The sequence below is a fragment of the Thermobia domestica genome, chromosome 2 (assembly GCF_964235325.1).
Source record: "Thermobia domestica chromosome 2, izTheDome1.hap1.1, whole genome shotgun sequence".
Taxonomy (NCBI): domain Eukaryota; kingdom Metazoa; phylum Arthropoda; class Insecta; order Zygentoma; family Lepismatidae; genus Thermobia; species Thermobia domestica.
Window position 1 is genome coordinate 9,556,710 of NC_137455.1, and position 25,560 is coordinate 9,582,269.

The window sequence follows — 25,560 nt, forward strand, 5'->3', positions numbered from 1 at the left end:
AGCAGTTTGTTCCACAAAAACAAAATAAAAGGCGCTGATAAATGTAGGCAAATACAGTATTGCATATTTTCAGTGAAAAATGCTGAAGAAAGTGTAATTTTTCTTGTGACATAAAAATAATAAAAATATTCGTAATAACTAATAATATTGACGTGAGTATTCTCAAGACAATAGCGTCAAAATTTATTGTGAACAAACTTGAGCTTCAACCTTGGTTTATAATAACATGCCAGTAAAACTATACTGCATTAGTAATTTATGTATAGATACGAAATATGTAACGAGGACAATGATGTATTTCATTGATTTATTGTCGTGATTGTAATATTAACGCAGTTCATCCTCAGAATAGACAGACAGGAATAAGTTTCTGTTAACACCTCAAAAGCTTAACCGGTTTTCTACACCAGATAGAACTGTCTGATTGGAAGCTCTGATTTCTCCCTTTTCCCTTGTCATTCCGAAGTAATTCAGTCGTTTACATTGATGAGTTCCTCCTTTCCTTGTCTTCTGCCTACATGCATATTCATTCACTTTTTGTTCGTCTTTGGAGAATATATCTGCATAATCCATATGCAAAGGACAAAAGAGATAGAGGACAAGCTATTGAATTCTGTCACTATTTGCGGGTGGAAAGAAACAATTTTTCCTCTTGTAACCTCAAAATGTTCAACTGATATTTCAAGATTTATCTTTCGTTGAGTGAGAAATATTTTAACAATGGTTTGGTATGTTAACATCAGTGGTGGCCCGTGACTAAATCCAGCATGATTTGCGCGGCGGACAAAGAAAATGGCCATTTTTCTTGAGTCTTCCAAAGATTTAATTTTCTGATGGAGTGCATAACTAATTTGATATTGCGTGTCCTACTGGATTGGATTGCGCAGATTTAATGCAGGAATTCGAGAGTTTTCACTTGATACAGAACTGAGGTCATAAAATTTGTTGTTTGTAGACCTTGTTATGTTATGGCATGTTCTGGACGTTTGCAGCACATTATAGGAAATATCTTTGTGCTTTCATCTTTTTTTCAGGCTTGACAGAATAGGATGCCAAAATATGATTTTCGCAAAATCTACTACAGTGTATTTCAAGTCGGTCGCAGAAGAACCCAAACAGTTCGAAACGTTAATGAATGCGCGGGGTAATTTAAATAATGTGAGCTAATATGCTGCTCATTCCGAAAATTCTTTACTGGAATCTCATGCTTGGAAGATACAGAAGGTCATGATCATGTTACCATTTGGAGAAACTAAAAAAGGTGAAAAGATGGATAAATTGAGTGAGCATCAAGGAAAACAGCGTTTTGAATTCTACCCTACTCTGCTGTTACTCCTGTTAATCGTGTTTGACTGCCGATACATTCTCTCAGTTGTTGGATCACGCTTCTGTTCCTGAAACGTTTCCAGCGCTCACGTTACATTCGAAAAATTATAATGATTGTGACGTACTTCGTGGCTGGATTAATCTACTACAGCTTACTCAATCAAGGCAAATTCAGTGATTCAGGAAATTGATTAAATATACCAAAAACTATAATGTCTGTATAAGCATTGTTTAACAACAAAGGTCTAACCAATGTACACGACAATAATATGAAAAACAGTACTACAAAAGCTGCATGTATTGCGATACGAAGCACTGCCCTATCTACCACTCGTTGGACCTCGTCTTCTAGCTTCCACCTTTTCCATCGTCTGGAGGTGTTCTGTAGGGACAAGTCTTCGACAACCAAGACAGTGGTCATGTTGCCTTCGAAGACTTTGTCAGTTCAAAACAGCAAATTTGTATACTGCTGGGATTCTATAGTAGACAGACCTGTGATTGTTATGGTTTTTAGTACATTTAATTCCGTTCCACTTCAAGCAATGTAGGGCAGTTTACATGTAAGGTTCAAAACCTGCATTAATTCACAGCAGCTTAAAATAAATAAATAAATATATAGGGTGAGTCATAAGACTCCATACAAATGAAAATACGTAAAACATAAATATTAGTCATCTTGTATGGAGACTTACTACCTGGAAAATAAAAAATAAACATTAGTCATCTTGTATTGAGACTTATGACTCACCCTATATATATATATATATATATACAGGACCGGATCCAGGATTTTCTGAGGGGGATGCACCAAATAACTGCCATTGAATTTGAGTTTTTTAAATGCCTTTAGGCATTTGTAGTGTGAATGAGGAAGTGCCCTGGAAATGCTGTGTCTGCTCTCGGTCCTTCAACCTTCAGAAAATTGACTGAAACTATTCATTTTGCAAAACTCACTGCTAGCTTCTTATTTTAGGTAGTGTATATTTACAACGAAGGGGTGTGCACCTTTGCATCCCCCTAAATCCGGCCCTGTATATATATATATATATATATATATATATATATATATATAAAGAGAATTTCTCAGCCGTTTCCAGTCTAGGACCAGCGGCGCCGACTTTTGTATAACGGGAGGGGGGGTTGCGTGCAAGTATGGTATTTAATTGTCATATATTCAAGCAAAGATCCAAATAAATATATCCATATTTTAAGAGGACCGAGAAAACTTTGCAACGGGCCGGGCCTCCTCGCCTTCCCAAGATCAGTGCCTCCGCCTAGACCCAATCAAGCTTTACTGAACCCAGAATAATAATGAAAAGGCTTATGAGATTTTAGATACATAACAAATGTTTGTATACTGAAGAAATAACTATAACACATGGGTTTCTTTTTCTTCGTGAACTCCCTTGTTGCAAAGCAGTTAGTGTACGCGCCTTTGGAGTGGGAGACCAAGGTTCGATTCCCGGCAGGAGCTCCTGTAGTTCGGATTCCACATTAAGCTGTAGGTCTACTTGTCATATAGCCTTGCTGCTGAAAGGGACGCTAAACTACAATTCAATTCAAATCAAACTTTTTTCGTAAGACCCCCCCCCCCCCAATTACGATTTGGGTAAGTTTTAATTCTAAAAGTGCGTTTTAATTTAAATTCAAGAACACAATCTTTTTCCTCCCAATCATATACTGAAAAGTGTCGAGCTACTTGATGCTTTATCATAAACTTCAAAATTTCTATCCGTTTACCTTAAAAAAAGGATAAAAGGTATAAGTATTCTTACCTTTTTTCCCCTTTGTCCACGCTTTGTCTCTATTTCTATTTTTAAATTCTGTATCTTGCTTCTGTGCTCCTGTGAAAAGACATGGTGGTAGTGCGTATATTAGGGATGGCCGCAAAGTTCCGGTTCCGGCGGCGGAACCGGTTCTTGGAGATCCATTTTCAGAACCGGTTCTTGGAAATCCTTTTTTTCAGAACCGGTTACAGACATGGATCCAAAAACCCGGTTCCAGACGTGGATCCGAAAACCCGCTTGCGGAACCGGATCTAGAACCGCACCCGTTTAGAGCCGAAAACCCGTTCCGGCCATCCCTAGCGTGTATCCTGCTTGATTCTTCGTGGAATCTTACACGCCTTCGTACAAAACAATAGAGAAGCCACTTGAACTAATAGAGGAATAGGTGTAGAAAGCCAAAAGTTGTGTGTCACTTGGCTAGGCAGAATCACTTAGGGGATCAAAATGTTACAAATTACTAATCTTACGTTATTTAGCTTTCACTTTCGTATGTTTTAATGAAAATTAAATCTTTTAGTTTAACGTCTCAGGTTTAAGCAGTTTAGACAAAAGAAGACGGATGAGTAATTTAAGTGAATGATTATGGAAAATTTAATAAAATAAAGAAATTGGAGATAGACCACCGTGTTCCTTGTATATTTTAGTGTGATATTTAATTGCATAAATATATTATTGTGATATATAATATACGTATTGTCATATTTGTACTTTTTAAATGTAAAACCATAAGCGAAATTATTTACTTTTATAGGTACATTTAATAATTGAAATGAAAAGTAAATATTTAACTTCCAAAATTCGAGCGATTGATTACAAAAGAATTAGTGAAATTGAAAGAAGAGAAAATAGAAATGAAAGAAAAAGTCAACGGAAACAGCAGTGGCGGTTCTAGCACGGGGCGGGGGCTTTGGCCCACCAGTTCTTTAATTGAGTTGATTTGATTTTGAGTTTGAGGCTCTATGAGATGGGGCCTATTGATTAACGTGGAATCCGAACCACATGAGCTCCCGCCGTTAATCAAACTCTGGTCTCCCACGCCAAAAGCGCGTACACTAACCTCTTAACCACGAAGGAGCTCTCCAGTTTTTTTAAGTGGCAAAAATATTTTAAGCTATTATTCATATATTTTTGAAAGTTTATAGTAAACTCATGATATACCTATTATATAATCTGTGTTCTGGCTGCCCCCTTTCCCGAAATTTTACTTTCTAGATCCGCCACTGGGAAACAGCGTTGTCCATCATACTCTGCGGCCTGGGAATGAACTAGGGACTGTTCGCACCAGAACTAAGTGCCTTTCTTTTCAGCCGCAGTGCTTTTCTTTAAATAATTAAAATCAAGATCATTTCGCGTAGGAGTCTTGGTGAAATATCATATCTTTAGTAATTAAATATGTCAGTCATTGTGAAATTATTTTCTGTGGTTTGACATATATTGTGGTTTAACGGGGAGAAAGTGTAGTAGGATTACACCAAATGAAAGTAATTAATTACTAAGCAAGTGCCGAAGAATATAATTAAGACGTATCTTGTGAACGTAATTTTAATATCTAAACATTTACTAAAATCATTCTCTCGCGCTAGTTCACGTACTGAACACTGGCGCAAGAAATGTGACAGCATTTCCCATGGTTGTAATATTAATATTAGAATGGTTGTTGTTCAGTGGCAGCTGTGAATGAGGAACAAGTGAGAGGAGGTGTTGAAAGCGCCTGACATATTGTAGGAAGTCGTTGGGAATCTTTTGAATTCCTGACAATAACACTCACTGTTGATAGAAATAATACGTAAAAATAACGGTGTTAACTCTTTCTGCGTGTTAAAAGAGTGAGTCATAGATATCCCAGAAATAAAACATTATTTTGGATTATTTCTGACTTTAAATGACATTTTTAAAAAAATATGCTAACATATTTTTTCACCAGACTAAGAGAATGTAGTAGTTTCCCTTTGCTGCTTACATTGCAAAGTACCAACCAATAAATCGATCTGACCACGTTGGAAATTAACGTCAAGTAGCCGTATTAATTAACGTCACGAGCTCCTTCGTGGCTAAGCGGTTAGCATACGCGCCTTTGGCGTGGGAGACTCGGGTTCGATTCCTGGCGGGAGCCCATGCAGTTCGGAACCCACGTTAAGTTGTTGGTCCACGTTTCATATAGTCTCGCTGCTGAAAGGAACGCTAACTCAAAATCAAATCAAATGAAAGCATCAATATGATTAATGCTGTATTAACTAATATTATTTCTCCCATCGTTGCTGCAGAAAGAGCGATCACATTCTGTCAGAGTTCTCTTTTATCTGGCTACTATTTCGATATGGGATAGCTTTTCTTGTAATTAAGCACATTTAATCGTAGCTGTAAATTTCACGTAGCATGCATTCGCTCTCATCGAATGAGGAAAGGTGGTGTCTACTGAGGAAAAGAGAATACTGGTTGAACCATAAGAAATCGCCTTACATTAATAATAATAATAATTGGTACTGAAGATGGACGTTTAATAATAATAATAATAATAATAATAATAATAATAATAATATTAATAATAATAATAATACACATCAGAGAAAGGAAGATCATTTAGATGAAAGCACAGATAGGTGTATGATTTTTGAGTTTTATGAACAACGTATCCTGTTCATGAACAGTAGCCATCAAAAGTACAGACTTCCCCCCTTTTTTAAAGAAAAAAAAATAAATACATTTCAATCAAAAATTTTCGTATAGTCCTTAAACCTGGAGAACTACATATAGTATAGTCAAACCTAAACTCAGTATGATGTGCTTATTCCGTATCAAAGTACGAAACTCGATTTAGATGTCGTTCAAAACTTTTGTGAACCCTGAACCAAAAACTAATTATTGGCCAAGATCGCTATCTTTTAATCCATTTTTAGGTTTCCTAAAATCCTTGTTTACATGTTCTTTTATTAAACTACGAAGAGCATGGAGGAACAATTTGTAAGAAACTTTCTGTAATATACGGTGAATAAAATTATCAATTGCGAAATTGGATTGCGTGAATCTTATTTGATCCATCCAATCATTAAAGAAGTAAATGTTTATTGGTAAACTAAGTAGAGACTAATACGGCTTGTTTATGTAGAAAAAAAAAACTTACAAATTTTAAAAGCTGCTTTTTATTTACACTAAAAGATTAATGTAGTGAATGCTGTACGGTGTCTGTGTACTGATATAACGCATGTTGCAATTCCCTGTCCAATGTATTTGTCTAGAGAAGCAGAACGAGCGGCGTGAGTTAAGCTTGATTTATGACGAAGCAGCGGCCAATCGATGTATTCGTCCTCAGGGCATTGCAGTGTGGTAGTCGAGGCAAAATCTTACAATTTAACCAGCTACAGAAATATATAGGCTTTCTTTAGATTGTTGTGATATATGGAACAGGATACCATCTTTTCTCTCAAACACTTTATAATATAAATTGGAATTTAAACGAAGGCTTGAATTATTGTTTTATTATCTTTGGTAATACATAATCCTTACGCGCCTTAATTTATACTACAGATTGTAATGAATTCCGTGTTGTGAACATCAAGTAATGGCAATCCTTACGTCAAAAGTAACCAGTTTAGAATGCTCCAAGATCATTGCCAGAACTAATTTAGAAAGAACTAAATTTTCTTATTAACTTCCAGAGGCTATGTACTTTTATTATTATACTCATTAAACAATTCGTGTAATATATCTATCCATTTATAATTTCCTTGAGTACTAAATTTTTTCCATACGTTTCGTTGAAGAGTTTTGTTAAAACGTTCTACGATATTTTGTTTTACGAAGACACATGCTCAAAATGGAGGGCTCAAATTTGAAGAACTCGCAAAATATAATCTTTCGATGACTTACGGTTCCCGAGATGTGGCTCTTTAAATTTCCCATCGAAACTTCTTTGGCCAATATCTGGGAAACGGTCGCCAGTTGGCGAGTGGCCACAGTTACTATTCTGTACCAAGATGTTCACCATCCTCTTAGGTGTTGATCAACACCAATATAATCTCTCTATGACTTACGGGTCCTGAGATATGGCTTCTTAAATCTCCCAAAATCGGAACTTTTTTGGGCAATATCTCGGGAACGGTAAGAGTGACGCGAAAAATTCCATCGCTTCTTTCGGATAGTTTTTGAATGGAGGGCTCAAAATTGAAAAAAATCGCAAATAACAGACACAGACAGACAGACAGACAGACAGACATAGGGAATTCAGTAACGAACTTTTTAAGTTTGTTGAAAATCTGTAAAAATACAGTTATGTTTTTTTATACTATGTGAATGTAAAAGTTGATCATTAACTTTAGAGAGGAATACTTGCTCTGGAGGAGGGGGGAGGATGTGACAGTACTCCTTAAAATGTATACATCCTAAACTGTATTGAAGCTAACTAGTGCTGAAAGTACAAAAAATAATTTATGTGCACTGGTCCTGAAATGCACAAGTCCTTTTCGGCGCTACTATTGCATGAATGCCAAGAATACTGTAGATTGCAGAGGTTATTAAAAATTGAGAGAAAGTACAGATTTATACTCCAACAAAGTACATCTAAAAGATATTTCGGTAATATTTACTGTTAATATTTTGCATGATACAATCTAGGCACACGACGAAAATTTTACATCTGATGAAGAGATGCGCATTTCTGAACAGTCTGTTACTAATAAATCCTACAGCTCACTCGTGGCTAAACGATTAGCGTACAAGCCTTTGGGTTAGGCGACCTGGGTTCGATTCCCGGAAGTAGCTTGTGTGGTTTGGATCCCACATTAAGCTGTAGGTCCACATCTCATATAGAATCGGTGCTGAAATGGACACTAACCTCAAACTCGTCATCATCGTCACCAATAAAATAATTTAAGCTATTGTTTATATATTTTTGAAAGTTTATAGTAAAGTCATGATATTCTTATTATAGTATGGGTTCTGGCTGGCGTCTCCAGTTTTTAGCTTCTGGATTCGTTACTGGAGGTAATGTAGTCAGGACCACTCTCTGTCTCCAAAATATCCATTTTACAGAGGTTGAGTGGATCTTGGAGCCTTATTGGAATGAGAGTAAAATGAGAAAAGAAACATTTCCCTTACCAGAAGCGAACATGAGTCATCTAGTTGGCAGGTATATACTGTACGTCCTTGAGTAACTGCTCTGATGATATCTTCACGTCAACAACAACAAATTGCTTTGGTTGGCAATGCTGTCATCAATTACCTGTCGTTTGCGTCTGTTGAGACATCTTACTAAAGCTTGTTCAGCAGATATACTCATTACGTCTGTCAAATGATAATTTTTTGCCCCATAACTCTTAAGATCTGATAAAAGATCCTTCCATAAGATTAAAGTTGAAATGCTTAATAATGTAAGCTGGGTAGCAATAATCCGCAGGAAGAAAATAAAGTGCTACGTTCTGTTCGTATGCTAATGAAAGGAATTTAAAATCCAGAATTGACAGATTCGTTAGTCATTGTATAATCACATGCAGAATACATAATCACGAAGTGTCCACTAATGAAGAGGCACGCTGTTCTTCTAGTGGAGCTAATAAGGGAAGTGTAGGCGTAGTTGAGAAACAGTGCCGCTTACTGTTAGAAGTACTTATGTGGTCAGCATTGTTTATAAGTGGACAAGTAGGCAGATTGTGTGTGTGAGAGAGACGCTCTGACCATTGTGACTTAATAAGGTGTGTAGATACAGGCGCAGAGTGAGAAAGGCAAGTTAACGCATGATAATTATTCAAGTTGATATCAACGAAATTTTGTTGTGACTATAGCATATCAAGTACAGGGTGTAAAAAAATGACAAAATATTTTGGGAACAACATCAAATAAGAAAAAAAGATCATATGGACGTGTGCTCAAAAGTGGATAATTTCAGAGTTATAGGGTGCCGAGACGAAACAAATGAACTTTAAAAGTTAATAGCTCTATACTATGGGACCTATCGTAGTTGGTTCAAGACATCACTGAGGAACTGGTATGTGAAGTATCCACATATACATGTGATCAAGTACTCCTAAACAGCTTTTCTAAAAGTGATTGTGCAAGTAGTGAAGGTTCTGAAAGATGGATATTTGGATAGTTCACATGCTAGTTTCTCAGTGATGTCTTGACACGACTACGATCAGTCATATAGTAGTGGAAGTATGAACCATTAAAGTTGATTTTTCCAGGTTTTTGGCTCCCCGCACTTCCGACCACAGGTGCATATTTTTTTTCTTATTTTGATGTAAGGAATCTATTCTCAAAATATTGTCAATAATTTTTGTAACACCCTGTATGCCGGGTGTTTTTTTTAAAGGAAGTTTTATAAGTTACAAACGATTGGAGATATTAAAAAAAAAAAACGAGATTAGAAAACTCCGTGGGTATGTTGACTCGAGCGTTCTAGGGGGCGCGGTAGCTCAGTGGTAGAGCGTTCACCTCCGGTGCTTGGGGTCCCTGGTTCAATCCCAGCTCGCGCCGTGTGAACTTTGTGGTGGACAAACACCGTGCTCGTGGGTTTTCTCGGGGTTCTCCCGTTTCCTCCCACTTTCTTCATTCCACCATTTCTCATCATCACCGTCTCCTTTAGCCTAACCGGCATAACCGTGGGACGTAAAACTTAAAGATTTCATTTCATTTTTTTTTCGAGGGTTCTACTTGCTCCACAGGGTCCTCGGTCGCGGGCCTTCGATAGTTACCTGAAAAATTTAAATCTATAGATATCTTTTTCCGTACTTGCTCTATGGAAATAGTTATTAAAACCAAAAGTACTAGTAAATTTCAATTTGTAGTAAATTTGCAGTTTTCATGGAGTATTGCGAGTGGTTATGGTATCTTCTCTTGAAACAATGCATCGATTGGAAATATATATTGATTTATCAAAGATCTTTTAGATTTTACAGTAAAGAAAAATACCTGATATTGATCTTTGACATGGAAGTTTTAATTCTATAGGAAGATTATTGAATTAAAGTTTACAAATTTTCACCTACATTTTGAACCCTCTTAGCGGAAAAAAATGATCAAAAATCAAATTTTCTTCCAAACGTACTCTCAGGCGATAGTAGCTTCTGTGCGGCATTCCCCCACATTGTTATATATTTAGATTTGAATATTATTTTTAACAAATCCAAATTGTGGAGAAAAATAGTTGCGGTATGATGAAGAATTATCAACAAATATAAAAAAAAAAAGAAAGCTAAGGGTGGCGAGCACCAACCAAGAGTAAGTGAAACTAAAGTAGTAACTTACTAAGAGAGAAGGAAATCAGCGACTTCCAGTCTAGAGTACTGAACTAAACGAGTAAATTACTACAGAAGTAAAATTTTCATTTACTACTGTAGTAAATTTATTTACTCCATAAGTGGTGGAGAGCACCATCAAAGAGTACACTACTACATTAGTAACTTTAGGAGTAAATAAGGTCAAAATTTACTCCTAAGCAGTAGTAGGAGTAAAGTTAGAGAGTAAGATGAGTTCTTTGGTTTCTGCGTGTTAAATATCAAATTCTATGGATTGGCTGGTCTACGAAGAATACAAAGAGATGGCAGAAGAGGTACACATCCCAAGAAAGGGGCTTTTAATGGAGAGAAGAGATCCATTTGCGATGTATAGCGACAATGATTTCAAAGAGCGGTTTGGGTTTCGTACGGAATCTTTCGAGTCGCTGTTTGGTATGTTGGAGCCGTAACTGTAGCATAATTCTGACACGAACCGTGCTTTGTCTCCTAGCTGCAACTTCTTTTGTGGTTTGCAAATATTTCGCACTGGTTTATACTTATCAATTTGTAGCAGGGGATCTCATTGACTGCTTATAACGAAATACTTTGGATAGGTTAATAATTACCTGTACCTTGGGCAGAAAGTGATCATACATGTGCACTATACTTAATAGAATGTTAATTTAATAATAACAAAAGAAGAATGTTTTTAAGATATGTAAAAATTATTATTATGGGATAGTTGTTGCTATGTAAATGTTTATGGATACCTAGTCAGCAAGTTTGTGTGCTTGACAGTTTGAAGGAAAATATATTATAAAGTATATCAGCTAATAAACCATTTTAGCAACGTTCATCGACGTTATCATTCTAATAGAAAAGGTGAGAATAATGGTATATAATTATTAAAGATAATTTTTACATGCAAACAAATACTACCACTTAAGATTTATATATCTTACTAAGCCGAACCAGGTTGACGACTACCCTTGGTGAGTCGTTATAAAAATTTTGGTGCCTTCACACCGGGATTAGTTAAAAATTTTGGTTTACCTCACCCGGGATTTGTTGTAAATTCATATCCCGAAGCAGAGTAAGGTTGAATTTACTTTTGTCATAAAGTTAATGAGTACAAATTTCACCATATTGAGAAGTGGTAGAATAATTATAAGGAAAATGGACACTGAAATAATGGAGAATGAATCCACTAATAGTGACAACGGTGAACCTAGTGTAACATCAGGATTGACATCAGAAGACCGAATCTTGCTAGTCTTACAGCGGCAATTGATGCAAATGTCTACCGAGTTAAAGCAGACGATGAAGCATAACTCTGAAGAATTAAGTAGACGAATAGAACAGAAGTCTGATGAATCTAACAAGCAATACGAAGAATTGAAGCAGACGATAGAACAGAAGATGGAACAGAAGTCGGATGAAACGAAACAATTAATTATCCAGACGATGAGCGATATCACCTCGCAGTTCGAGGAAAAGTTAAAAGGAATATCGGAGGAATGCCAGGGTAATCACAATCACGTGAGACAAGAAATCAGTGATGTAAAAAAGGATTTAGAAGTAACAGAATCTTCTGTTCAACAACAAAAGATCCAGGTCATCAATAATTCTAACAATATACGTGCAAATACGCAATTGATAGCTACGTTACAGGAAGAAATTAGAATGCTACAGGTTAAGGACAACACATACCGTAATAACATGTGTAGTGATCGCTTGGAGTTTCCCCACTCACCAGAGATGAACTCGCCTTCGCCGGTGTCTGATGATGATATTATATTGGAAGAAATACATCCGAAGGGTACAGATGGGCGAAACATAGATGGTGTAACGACACATCACGTCATGGATAGGAACTATCACCCAATAAGTACACGGAATGATAAAAGGAAGGTAAAATTAAGTGTTAAGATGAGTGAAATTCGAGCTATGAGCAAATTCAGTGGTAAGTGTAACGAGAATGCTACTTCTTTCTTAGAGAAATTCCAGGACGAATGCAATATAATGTGTATAGATAGATCACAATATATGAAATTAATCCCTCATGTATTACTCCCACCTTGTTCATTATGGTTTAAAGCAGTACGTGATCACATCAGTACATATGAAGAATTCAAAGCGGCACTGATAGCCAATTATGAAAATGACTTTTTGCTTGCGAATAGAGATGCTACCATTAGAAATCAACACTTCAATCCTCGATTGCATAAATCTGTTGTAGAGTTTGTTGTAAATACCTACAACGAATTAAAGGTCGTTAATCCATTGCAATCGGAATCGAGAATAATAGCATCGATTCGAAATTTGCTTCCATTTAAATTACAACAGATCTTATTTTCCACACAGTGTATGAGTTTCAACCATTTATTAATGCTTGTCCAATGCTATGAAACTCAATACCATGCCATGAATCAACAAGCAGGAATGGGTAAAAATAAGAATAATTCAGATCATTTGGTGCCTGTTCGGAATTTAAATATCCGAAGTGTGAATAATACGGAACATAACCTAAGCCGAGTATACTCTAGCAATCAAAATGAGCAAAATAGGCAAAGTTATGTAGGGAATCCGCCTAACCTAATTAATCGTAGCAATCCATATGTTAGACCATATAATCAAAATAGGTTTAAAAATAGACGAAATGTATGGCGAAATTCCAGGAATACAGCGAACTACGTGGATAGACGTAATGGAAGGACAAGAGATGGCACTTCGCATCAAGATCCAGGTATTGAAGTAATTTCTGTACAGAACAATAATACGGGACATAATCATGATTGTGCTGTGCAATGTACTTTATTAGAATCGTATGCAAGTACGAACGTAACCTGATTACCGTTAATGAAATTAGGTTAAATTCATATCAGCTATAGATTTTCATGAACATTTATTTTATTTTTATTCAATTTAATTTTCTTTAATTCTCATTAATCAATGATAATTCCCAAATGTTTTTAATATATGTAGGAATTATAATTTGATTCATAAATGATTAAAAGCAAAGGTTATTTATATTAGATTGATTTGTGTTGAAAACTTAATTGTCAAAGATTATGTTAAGAAGAAGATCTATTCTATAAAACTAATTATTCGACGACTGTTTTTATGAGCTATCCTATATATTATCCGAACAAGATTCTTCTTTATTATGACTTCTTAGTGCTACAATGTATACATTATAATACAACATCTAACTTATTTGTTATTTAATGCGCCCTAAAAGATCAAACATTATTTGTAACATCACTGTTTTAATAATGATCAAAACTATTAATCATAGTAATTTGTGTTTCACCCTCGTTAATTATATTAATAAGCGACGATGTTTTGATAATAATGAAATAAATATAATTAATGTAATAAAAAAGATAAGTATTGATGAAGCATAAGATTTGTTATAAATGTATCTATATATATATGTGAAATGTAATGATGATATATACGAGGTGTGATCAAAATATAAAGAACATATGTAATTTAAGAACACTATTGTAAACGGACCAGTCGTTCTTGAAGATAAAAGCCAAGCTCACTCATGACTTTTATATTCAGTCCATTTGTCGGGCGACATTTTTATATAACGAAATACTTTGGATAGGTTAATAATTACCTGTACCTTGGGCAGAAAGTGCTCATACATGTGCACTATACTTAATAGAATGTTAATTTAATAATAACAAAAGAAGAATGTTTTTAAGATATGTAAAAATTATTATTATGGGATAGTTGTTGCTATGTAAATGTTTATGGATACCTAGTCAGCAAGTTTGTGTGCTTGACAGTTTGAAGGAAAATATATTATAAAGTATATCAGCTAATAAACCATTTTAGCAACGTTCATCGACGTTATCATTCTAATAGAAAAGGTGAGAATAATGGTATATAATTATTAAAGATAATTTTTACATGCAAACAAATACTACCACTTAAGATTTATATATCTTACTAAGCCGAACCAGGTTGACGACTACCCTTGGTGAGTCGTTATATGCTGGAGGAGCTTTTAACAGAGTGATAGACAGTTCTATTGCCTTAAAGCTACTGTATGTATCCATGCCACAGAGCCAAGAAAATTTATCAATGAACAAAAGGGAATTCTATCGAATTGGTGGATTGCCGAATGTCATAGGGGTCATATTTTATGTATATACATACCCATATTTGTCCTTCTGGAGCACAAGCAGAACTATATAGAAATAGCAAAAATTTCTTTTCTATCAATACACAAATCATTTGTGATTCCAATATGAAATTTTCGAACATCTTAAGCCGTTGGCTGGGTTCCACACATGATGCACGCATTTAGGACAATGGTAAAGTTGCTGGAGAATTTAATAATGGACAATATGATGGGTTGCTTGTTAAGGAGACAGTGGACATGCTCTCTCCAAACATTTTATGACTTCTGTATTTCTACTAGTGTTGGGCACAGAAACAGGTTTTTCGGTCTTCAGAAAAACCGAAAGAGGTTTTAGAATTAAAAAAAAAAAACGGTTCGGTTTTCACTGAAATCGGTTTCGGTTTTCTTCAAAACCGGTTTCCGGTTATTTTTCCAAAATTTGTTCTATTTCTGACCAGAATAGTGTTTCGTTGTTCTCCGGAAACCGAATCTGTTTCCACAGAAATAGATTTGTGTCTTCCAAAAGTTTTCACCGAAACCAGTTTCGGTGAAAACCGAACCAATTTTGAAGAAAGCCGAAAATGGTTTCGGTGAAAAACGAACCGGTTTTTGAGAAAACCAAAATGACGTTTTTTCGGTTTTCGGTTTTCTAGAAACCGGTTTCCAGTTTTATAAAAAAAAAGTTTTTTCCTCATTTCTATTTTCCCCACAGGAGCCGAAAGGTGCTAGACTAGACCCCGTATTGCTACAAGATGTGTAATAGAACGTAAATTCGGTGTTGGAAGAAACGTTTCCAAATTCTTACTAAAACAATGCAATATAAACAGAACACGTTGGGAATGTTATTGCGGCTGCTGCAGTTCTACACTACTTTGGAATAGAATTGAAGGCGTGTTTCACCTTAATGCTATGGATGCGAATGGCATCAACAAATATGCATTTCATACAGAAGCAGAGGCTGCAAGGCAATCTGTCAGAAGGCCTACCGGTATTATACTTAATTATTTTTAATTAAAATTTTACCTAATTTTCTAGTAAAATAACAAGTTAGTGTAAAGACTTTTCCTTTTTAAATGAATAAATAAGGCACTTCATTTATTTACGTATAATTTTATAGTTACGTTTCTCTCTTTTTTCTTTTCTTTTTGCAATTAGGGAATTAATATTTTCATTTTATTTTTTACTTTAGTACACAAAGTTATACAATAAAACTGTTTTGATAATTTCTAAGAAAACCAAGATGTCTACTTTTATAATTTTGCTAACACAAATTACTATTAGAATGTGGTAATTAGAAAAATTAAATGTACTAATTCTGAAATAATATACAAAAATATTATGTCATGTGGAAAACAAAAACACATAAACCACTAAAAAAATATAAAGGGAATAAAATGTGTTTTATACATATCAAATATATTTATATTTATTTACAAAAACAAACTTCTCGAACATATTGCCTGAAGAACCGGAACCTGAAGTTTGTTCCGTTTCATTCTTGAACTTTCCATTTTAAGGTTATGCTCCTCTTCCTGTCTTTCAATTAACAACATTTTTGCATTATATTCCTCTCGTATTAATCACATTTTTAATGAATGAAGCTCGTTTGCTTTTTCCAACAACTTCCTGCTCTTCACTACAACCCCATATTCTCTGCCTTTCTTCATAGGCGCATCTTCAGATAAGCTCAAGCTGCCGATAGGAAACGAAATGCACGTGCCAGTACTGTGCAGAAATGGCTTACTTCTTTAGTAAGAAGGCGTTACTACTTTAGTTAGAACTAAAGAAGTAAATAGAAATTGAGCTCTCCAACAGTTACTAAAAGAGTATATTACTACGGAAGTAATTTACTAAAGTAGTACAGACTAAAGAAGTAAGAGTTACTACAAGAGTAATTTATACTAGTTTGGTGCTCGCCACCCTAAATATCGTTTTATCGTAAGCAACCAACAATGATTTACTGCTGTACAGGTTGCATAGAATCTAGGAAATGTCATGAATTTTCAGCTTTACAGGACTTTAAGTCAACGTAAAGTTATTGTTACTCTGAAGATGTTAACGGATTGGCTCCGTTAAGAATTCGGCCAAAATAATGGCTGTAGTTGTCCATTGCGAAAGCAGAATTCAGACATTCGCTTTCGTTGAAGAGTTGTGCTATGGGAGTAAGTATGTACTAACAGCACATTCTTACAAATCTCAATGTGTGATCCCATTAAACTCTGGCAAATAAATTAAGGTTGGTGTAAAGGGACAAATTTTGCCGATAGATGTCACTACGGTCTTTGTATCTCTCTCATGTATTTTTTACCTTTCACGAAAATTAACAATTTCTCTTACAAATTTCAACCTAGAGACTTCAAACTTTGAGAGAATGAACTTCCTAACCTATCGAAGGCAACAATCCGTGCCGATTTTTTATTTATAATTTTCTTCATTGTTGAAACAGTTCCATTGTTACAGATTAGGGTATCCATTTCAACAATCAAGAAAATTACAAATAAAAAATCGGCACGGATTGTTGCCTTCGATAGGTTATGAAGTTCCTTCTCTCAAAGTTTGAAGTCTGTAAGTTGAAATTTATAAGAGATATCGTGAATGTTTGTGAAAAGTAAAAAAAATACATGCGAGAGATACGAAGACTAGTGACATCTATCGGCAAAACTTGTCCCTTTACACCAACCTTAAGCCCGGCCGCATATTAACCATGGGAGGGGGAGAAAAGTCAACTCGAGGCAGAGGGAGGCAGGAGAGAATATGGAAATAAAGATCTGAATTGGAGAGGCTTGAATGAATATGCGGTACGTGTTCCATTGTTTACAGTACTGTCCTGTCCTCTGCTCAATATACGTCCGGCTTGAGGACTTCCCTTTTAATCGGGGCCGACTGTCACGTCTAATTGCTGCATTAATTGCATAATCTCGCCTATCCACCTTCTACAATCTTACGAGCTGTTGTAATGTCTTCAATTAAAATACAGTGAAATCCACAATCCTGCCATTATTTCCTATAAGCTAAAGAAGACGGATGAATCTATGCAAGTGAGTGATCACTGATCACGAGTGAGTGTGTGAAACAAACGTAAGGTGGGATAAAATACAAGAATCTAAAGAAAACTCAAACTTATTGCCTTGTTCACCACGAGCTGTCATGATCTGGGACAATCGTGCGCCCTCTCTCTCGTTGGATCCCCTTTTGTTGCTCACTGCCGCGGTGGCTCAGTGGTAGAGCGTTCACCTATGGTGTATGGGGTCCTTGGTTCGATCCCAGCACGCTCCTAGTGAGCTTTGTACTGGACAAGCACCGTGTACATGGTTTTTTTAAAGGGTTTTCCTGTTGCTGACCACTTCCTTCATTCCACCATTTCATTCATTTCTCATCATCACCGTCTCCTTTAGCCTCGCTAGGATAATCGTGGGATCCAAAACTTAAATATTTCCTCCGCCAAGTGAACTTTGTGGTGGACAAACACCGTGTGCGTGGGTTTCCTCGGGGTTCTCCCGTTTCCTTTCACTTTCTTCACTCCACCATTTCATTCATTACTCATCATCACCGTCTCCTTTAGCCTAACCGGCATAACCGTGGGACGTAAAACTCAAAGATTCCATTCCATTTCATTTTTTTTTAATATTTCTATTTTCCCATTCGTTGTTCGTAGGAGAATTATACTTCGAGTGTCCGATTTGCTCTCTTCTTTTCTTTCTTTTTCTCTCTGTCTCTCTCACATACACAAAACATAGTCAATATACGTGTATTTATTTTAACATTGGAGTTAGTTGGTTTTCTTAATCCTCTTGGAAAGCTGCTTCCAGAGAATTCATCTTGGCTAACAACTAAACTGGTGCTGTTAAGCTTTTCTTTTTCTTTTTTCTTTTCTTTTCTTTTCTTTTTTTCTTTTTTTTTTTTTGAAAAAATATTTGTACAGAGAAACAGCTCAAATGTGGTGGTTCCACAGGAGAAGGAACAACAGTTCTTTTCCCCCGTGGTTGTTATTAGTGGAAACTTTTATGTTGAACAGTTATTCAAATGACGATTGTAGAAGGTGTTGATAGAGCAGAGAAAAAGAAATCATTAGCGAACACACTCCTTGTGGGCGAAAGTGTTTTGTTCTTTGATTCCGTGAGTAATCCATTCGACGGAATTAAACAGCACTTAGCCAGGAGTTCCGTTATCTCGCTTTCCCTCGCTTTTGAAGGTTCATTTAGAAATGCAATTTCGCGTGCTTTTGGAGGAAACTGTCTCGTTCGTTGCTTGTGTTGCTCCGTCGACTTAGCTCGAGAGTTAATGAAACTTTAGACCGGTTACAAACAACAAAAAAAGGCTTGACGGGGAAAGGCAAAGCAAGAGAAAACAAACGCTAGCTACGTTTTTTTATTTATTTTTTTAATTTTATTTTTGGAGAAAAGCGAGTTGGAAGTTTCTCGAAGTCTCTGGAGATTTACAGTCAAAGGGAACGAAAATGTTGTTGGAAGTCTTTGTACAGTAAAATTTCTCGTTTTAAACCAAAGTTCAAAGGACAAAAGAGGCGAGATCTCTCTTAAGTATAAAGAGTAAACCTTTACCAGAAGAACAGGTGGTAAGAAACTATAATCAGGAGTTCCCACTGATCATGGCAAAAGTCATTCTCGGTATTTACGTGATTTTTTTTTTTTGTATGACAAATGATCTTATGTGGTATTACTAGCTCTTATTCTATAGATGGAAATCAAAACAGTGGCTCAGTAAGATACTTTGATTTGAAATAATATTTTTGGTGGTAGGGGATCTCGTTTAAAATCAGCTAGGTACTAGCCTTGTCGCCGTGAAATTAATGGAATCATGTAAATGGCGTGACAAACATCTTGGCATTTGAAGGCGGCGCTCCAAGTTCCCTTTAAATGCTGCTAGCAAATGAGAGGCCACTGGTATTGCCACGTTTATTTGTACATATCCACGTCTATCTCTTGCCACCTGATCGCGCTGTAGTTCGTCTGCTTAGCCATGGCCACACCCCTTTACCACTTGGCAACGTCGCGTCAGAGCTTGCGTTTTATTCGTTTAACTGAAATGCCAAGATGTTTGTCACAGGCTTTAGTTACACCAAGGATGTTATAAAATAGAGAATCTGCCCATACACATTTTCATCCTTTTAAATTAATGAAGCAAAAAAAAAAAAAAAAAAAAATCAGAGCACCGAATCAGATTGGCTACTCTCGTTTCTGCCATAGATGTTGGCTCTAAACATTGCGATCTTATTGGGTGGAGCGGGCAGAGTAGAAGCGGCGAAACTGTGACGTATGGCTTCACGATTTTGTTGTATAGGCTGATCCTCTATTTGATAACATCTTTGAGTTACACGGTACCACACTTCCTACCACATTCCCGCCATCTATATGTCAGTATACTATGTGCGAAACTGCAGCAAGGTCGTTGACAGCAGAGTTGCATCACATGATGTCGCTACTGTGGATTGACAAGCGAAAGGTTATTTATGAGATTTTGTAATTATCACTGCTGCATTTTAGTATCAATAAAATTTCGTACTTATATTTAAAGTCAGTTAAAAGGAAATGATAAAAAGAAGTTAAATTTAAACCTCAATATATCAATTTGCAATTAAAATGCAAGTACCGGTACATTAGTATTAATATTACATGAATTTAAGAAAAGACAGACGGAAATCAGACATTCTAGAGTTAAAAAAAAAAAAAAAAAGTATTCAAATCGTGGTAGTGTTTCACGTGTGTTATGTACTGCTGAAAATATTAATGTGATTTTTTTTCTACATGTAACATTTTCAAGTCGATTCCAGTTTTTACAATAATTATTAATCTAATTTGACGCGTGTTCTCCTTATGCCTGGTTAAAGTGTTCTATCTGAGGTAAAATATTTCTTCAAGTTTATGGGAAGAAGTTAAATTAATTTTTAACTATCCCATTCAAAAGTTTTGTATTATAAATGATTAATCTAGCATGACGTACTTCCGGCAGGAACCTTATAATGGTTATGTTTTGCACGAACGTATAAACTTGTAACGAAAGACAGAATTATAATTTTGATGCATATTTCCGAAACAGGAAAGTTTAAAAATAAATGGATATAAAGTAAGAGAGGTAATGATAAATGTTGCATGAAAAATAATGGGAGCCATATACCATTCCGTTTCACTTCTTCATCACCAGTTGACAGGAGACCAGGTCGCTTATGTAGAACCTGAACTCTTCTTCAGGAAACGCATTTGACATAAGCGACCTGGTCCCTTCTTATTGACGATAACGTCCACCCGCATTCAGCATGCAAACAAGACACAAAATTGAAGAATTAGCGTGGTGAGGACGGCTGCTCCACTCTCCATACAGCCTCAATTTAGCACCGAGTTACTTCCATCTTTTTTCCAGTGTTAAAATCTACATTGCAATGTGAACGTTTCGAAACAGATGAAGAAGTGGAGCGGAATGTGAGGAGATTGCTAAATAGCCAGAGCCCTGACTTTTTGCAAAGGGTTTGAACAAATTGGTGCAACGGTGAGATATATGTCTGAATCTCAATAGGGATTATGTGGAGAAATGAGAAAGAACCTGTTTTTGCTGAGCCTGTTCTCTTTCTCCTGGCTCTGATCGTAAAAGCCCGCTCCTATGTCGTAAATTTTGGAGTTAGAAATGACTGGTTTAGAGAATCGGTTAACCCGTAAGTTTATATAGTATATTCGTACAAATGATTGCTTTAGAGAATCGGTTAACCTAAAGTTTATAGTAGATTTTTACAATAACTGCTTTAGAGAATCGGTTAACCCATAAGTTTATAGTTGATACTCACAAATGACTACTTTAGAAAATCGGTTAACCCGTAAATTTATAGTAGATTCTTACAAATAGTGATGAGCGCAAGAGTCTTGGTCTTGCAGTTTTTACAAGAGTCTTGCATGCAAGACCAAGACCAAGACCAAGACTCTTGCGCAAGAGTCTTGCAAAAGTACCGGCTCAGTGGTAGAGCGTTTACCTTTGGTGTTGAGATCCCTGGTTCGATCCCAGATTGCACGATGTGAGCTTTTTTGGTGGATAGAGACCGTGTGCGTGGGTTTTCTCGGGGTTTTCCCGTTTCCTCCTACTTTCTTCATTCCACCATTTCATTTACTTCTCATCATCACCATCTCTCTCAGCCTCGGCGCATAATCGTGGCACGTAAAACTAAATATTACATTTAAAAAAAAACAACATATTAGTGGTCTTCTTCTAAAACTAAAGAGAAATGTAGTATTGAACATCGGTAATTCTGTACACCATAGGTGCCGACTACATGGATATGGCATTGGCTCCATGGATCAAGCATCCGTTAGAAATTTTTAATGTGTGCTCAAACAATTAATATTGAAATAACATTTTCATGACATTGACAAAAATTTGTGTATGTGACCGTAAGTTTGATTTCATGAGCGGGTGCTTATACGTTGAATAATTGTTTATCAATATAACTTTTAGCCTCCTCAGGTATATGGCACACGAGGATTGAGCGATATGACAATAAATAATCCATTTTCACAAGTGAGAGTGATTTTGTACAGTTATTTCAAATAACTTTGAGTTTGATGGTGTGTTTTTGTATTTCTATATAGGTCAAAGTATTTGTATAAGTTGAGTTTACACAAAAGACATGGACAGTTTAGTCGTTTTCAGTTTTCACTCCTTATACTAAAATATTAAGAGGTTTGATTATAATCGTTATTATTGTAATTTTTCTCTCTTTTTTGGCCAATACTGCTAACATATCATCATCATAGCTATTCTGCCATTATTGGCAGGTCACTTGTTGCAACTCAGAAACTTCGATATACGGTGGTCCTCAGGTAGTCTCTTCGTCATGACGTAGTAATTTTCTGTTTTAATACCTTCCTTCAACTACAGTCTCCTTTTCCCCCTCCCTCTCTTTCCTTCCACCATATTTTCTAGCATGTCCCTCATAATAAAGTTCCTCCTCAACTAATGTCCCAACCAGTTCCTTTTCCTCCTCTTAATTACATCTAAAATTTTTCTTTTCTCCTCTACTGCTACTATTTCTAACACCTTCTCATTCGTTTTCCGTTCAACCCAGCTAATTCTCTCCTTTAATCGAAAGCCTCCAATATTTTTTTCATGGTTTTTGCGTAATGTTCATGTTTCTGTTACATAGATTACATATTGGAATCAGTAAAATAAAATCTCAATATTTAATTGGAAGTTTGTTCAATACAATATATATATATATATATATATATATATATATATATATATATATATATACCTGCCTTTAAAGTGTAAAAATAATTTAGTAATTTATGGTATTTCAGTAATATGTGCCGTCTTGATTTTTCATGCATCTCCCCAATTTGGGAACCAGTGGAGTATTGAATCTGTTAAAAAATATAAAAAGATTACGAAACGTTGTAATTTATCTTGTAAGTAGTGAAGCGTGGGGACCCATTGAAAAAAATAAAAGTTATCACCTATGTTTTATACTATCATCATACTTACACGAAGGTAAATTATATTTGATTTAGAAACATACATTTTATTTCTGTTACTATTGGTGCATTGTAGAATTTATCCAGAGTAAAATTTAGGTATGAAAAGCTCAAAATTTCTTAAAAGCAAGACTTGCAAGATTCTTGCACCAAGACCAAGACTGGGTGTGCAAGACCAAGACCAAGACTGGATGTGCAAGACCAAGACCAAGACCAAAACCATCCGGGTCTTGGTCTTGGTGTTGCATTTGCTCATCACGACTTACAAATGATTGCTGTAGAGAATCGGTTAACCCGTAAGTGTATATTAGATACAAATGACTGCTTTAATGAATCGGTTAACCCGTAAGTATGTAGTAGATTCTGACAAATAACTGCTTTAGAGAATCGGTTAACCCGTACGTTTATAGTAGATTCTGACAAATAACTGCTTTAGAGAATCGGTTAACCAGTAAGTATATAGTAGATTCTGACAAACGATTGCTTTAGAGAATCGTTAACCCGTACGTTTATAGGAGATACTTAAAATGATTGCTTTAGAGAATAGGTTAACCCGTAAGTTTATAGTATATTCTTACAAATGATTGCTTTAGTGTATCGGTTAACCCCTAAGTATATAGTAGATTCTTACAAATAACTGCTTTAGAGAATCGGTTAACCCGTAAGTATATAGTAGATTCTGACAAACGACTGCTTTAGAGAATCGGTTAACGTAAGTATGTAGTAGATTCTGACAAACGACTGCTTTAGAGAATCGGTTAACCCGTAAGTATGTAGTAGATTCTTACAAATGACTGTTTTAGAGAATCGGTTAACCCCTAAATATATATAGTAGATTCTGACAAAGGACTGCTTTAGAGAATCGCTTAATCCGTACGTTTATAGTAGATACTTAATATGACTGCTTTAGAGAATCGGTTAACCTATAAGTATATAGTAGATTCTTACAAATGACTGCTTTAGAGAATCGGTTAACCCCTAAATATATAGTAGATTGTGACAAAGGACTGCTTTAGAGAATCGGTTAACCCGTAAGTATATAGTAGATTCTGACAAACGATTGCTTTAGATAATTGATTAATCTGTGAGTCTATAGTAGTTTCTTACAAATGATCAAATCGTTGTAGAAACACAATTTGAATTTGTGTTGTTTTCCCGAAGGCAGATTCTAACCCATTTGATTAGCGTAGCTAGTTTGGGCCACAAAGCAAGTAAGCTAGGATAGGTTGACAAATTGTTTTATCTAGTAGTTTAAAAACGTATATGTGGAAAACTGTAAACTAGGGAGCTAGGATGGATGCCACATTAGTAATGATGACTTCATTAAATATATTTTCTGTTGTCTATACTCCTTCCTCTGTTTTGAGGACTTCTATGTGGATACCGAAAGCAACGGTCAATTGCAGAATCATTGTTTTAATCTAAAAATGTTAAATATTGATTTGTATAAATATTTCATATTGTTACATTGGATTGGAGGAGTTTTTACATGAAAGAGTTAGAAGTTCACCAGAAAGTTTTGTAGAAGTTCCATCCACCTAGCATCACATCAGTTTTGTGTATGCTGTATCTTCACTACTCACAGAAAGGACCACAAGAAGGCCATTGTCATTTTCCTCATTGGGTGGTTGATGAAAAGTACAGTTCTGTATAATTCCTCTTTCTTTTTGTGGATTAGCTCTTGCAGACGTTGTGTCGAAACTTACGGACAATCGGTAAAATCGAATCGCTATTATCTCTTTTTATACGTTAAAACGAGAGATGAGTGTATATGGGGTTCACAATGGCTCGTGGGGTCTCTGGTTCGATCCCCTGTTAAGAAAGTTTGTGGTGGACGACGTCATGTCTGAAGGTTTCCTAGACGTACTCTCGTTTCTTCCAACATTCACATTCCACCAATTCCACCGTCATCATTCGTCTCCCTTATTCTAAAGGGTATAATCGTGGGACGTTAAACAAACTGAAACTGAAACTGAAGTTGGCACCATGCAGTGGCTTCTGCCATTCAGATTAAAGCAAAGTACGTGGGCAGCGGTGGCTCAGTGGTAGAGCGTTCACCTCTGGTGCTTGGGGTCCCGGGTTCGATCCCAACCCCTTTGTGGTGGACAAACACCGTGTGCGTGGGTTTTCTCGGGGTTCTCCCGTTTCCTCCCACTTTTCATTCCACCATTTCATTCATTACTCATCATCACCGTCTCCTTTAGCCTAACCGGCATAACCGTGGGACGTAAAACTCAAAGATTTCATTTCATTTCATTTTTTTAAAGCAAAGTACCTGAACTCCCTGTACATACCTCTTTTACTGGTTGCATAACACGAGGATATCAACCTTAGCAACATCCTGGCTACAATGTTTATCCTACGGCTCAAGACGACCCTTAAAATTTTAGGTCCACATCTCATATAGCCTCGTTGCTGAAAGGAACACTAAACTCAGAAACAACAACAATCGAACTTCACACATTGCCAAAGCCAAATTTCAATAAGTCGTATACTGGAAATACAATAATAATAACATATGTGTATGTATTTACGTGTATATGGTGAGTTATTAATGCTTTTATATTCAGAAACAAGGCTTTTGATTCGCTTTTAGTATTTGAAAGCCCACTCTCCCCGAAAATTTT

General features: G+C 35.9%; 1 protein-coding gene across 1 annotated transcript in view; it reads left to right on the forward strand.

Annotated features, from left to right (window-relative positions):
* Positions 1-25,560, forward strand: part of Dyb (Dystrobrevin) — a 351,963-nt gene that overhangs the window by 59,593 nt on the left and 266,810 nt on the right. The window lies entirely within an intron of this gene.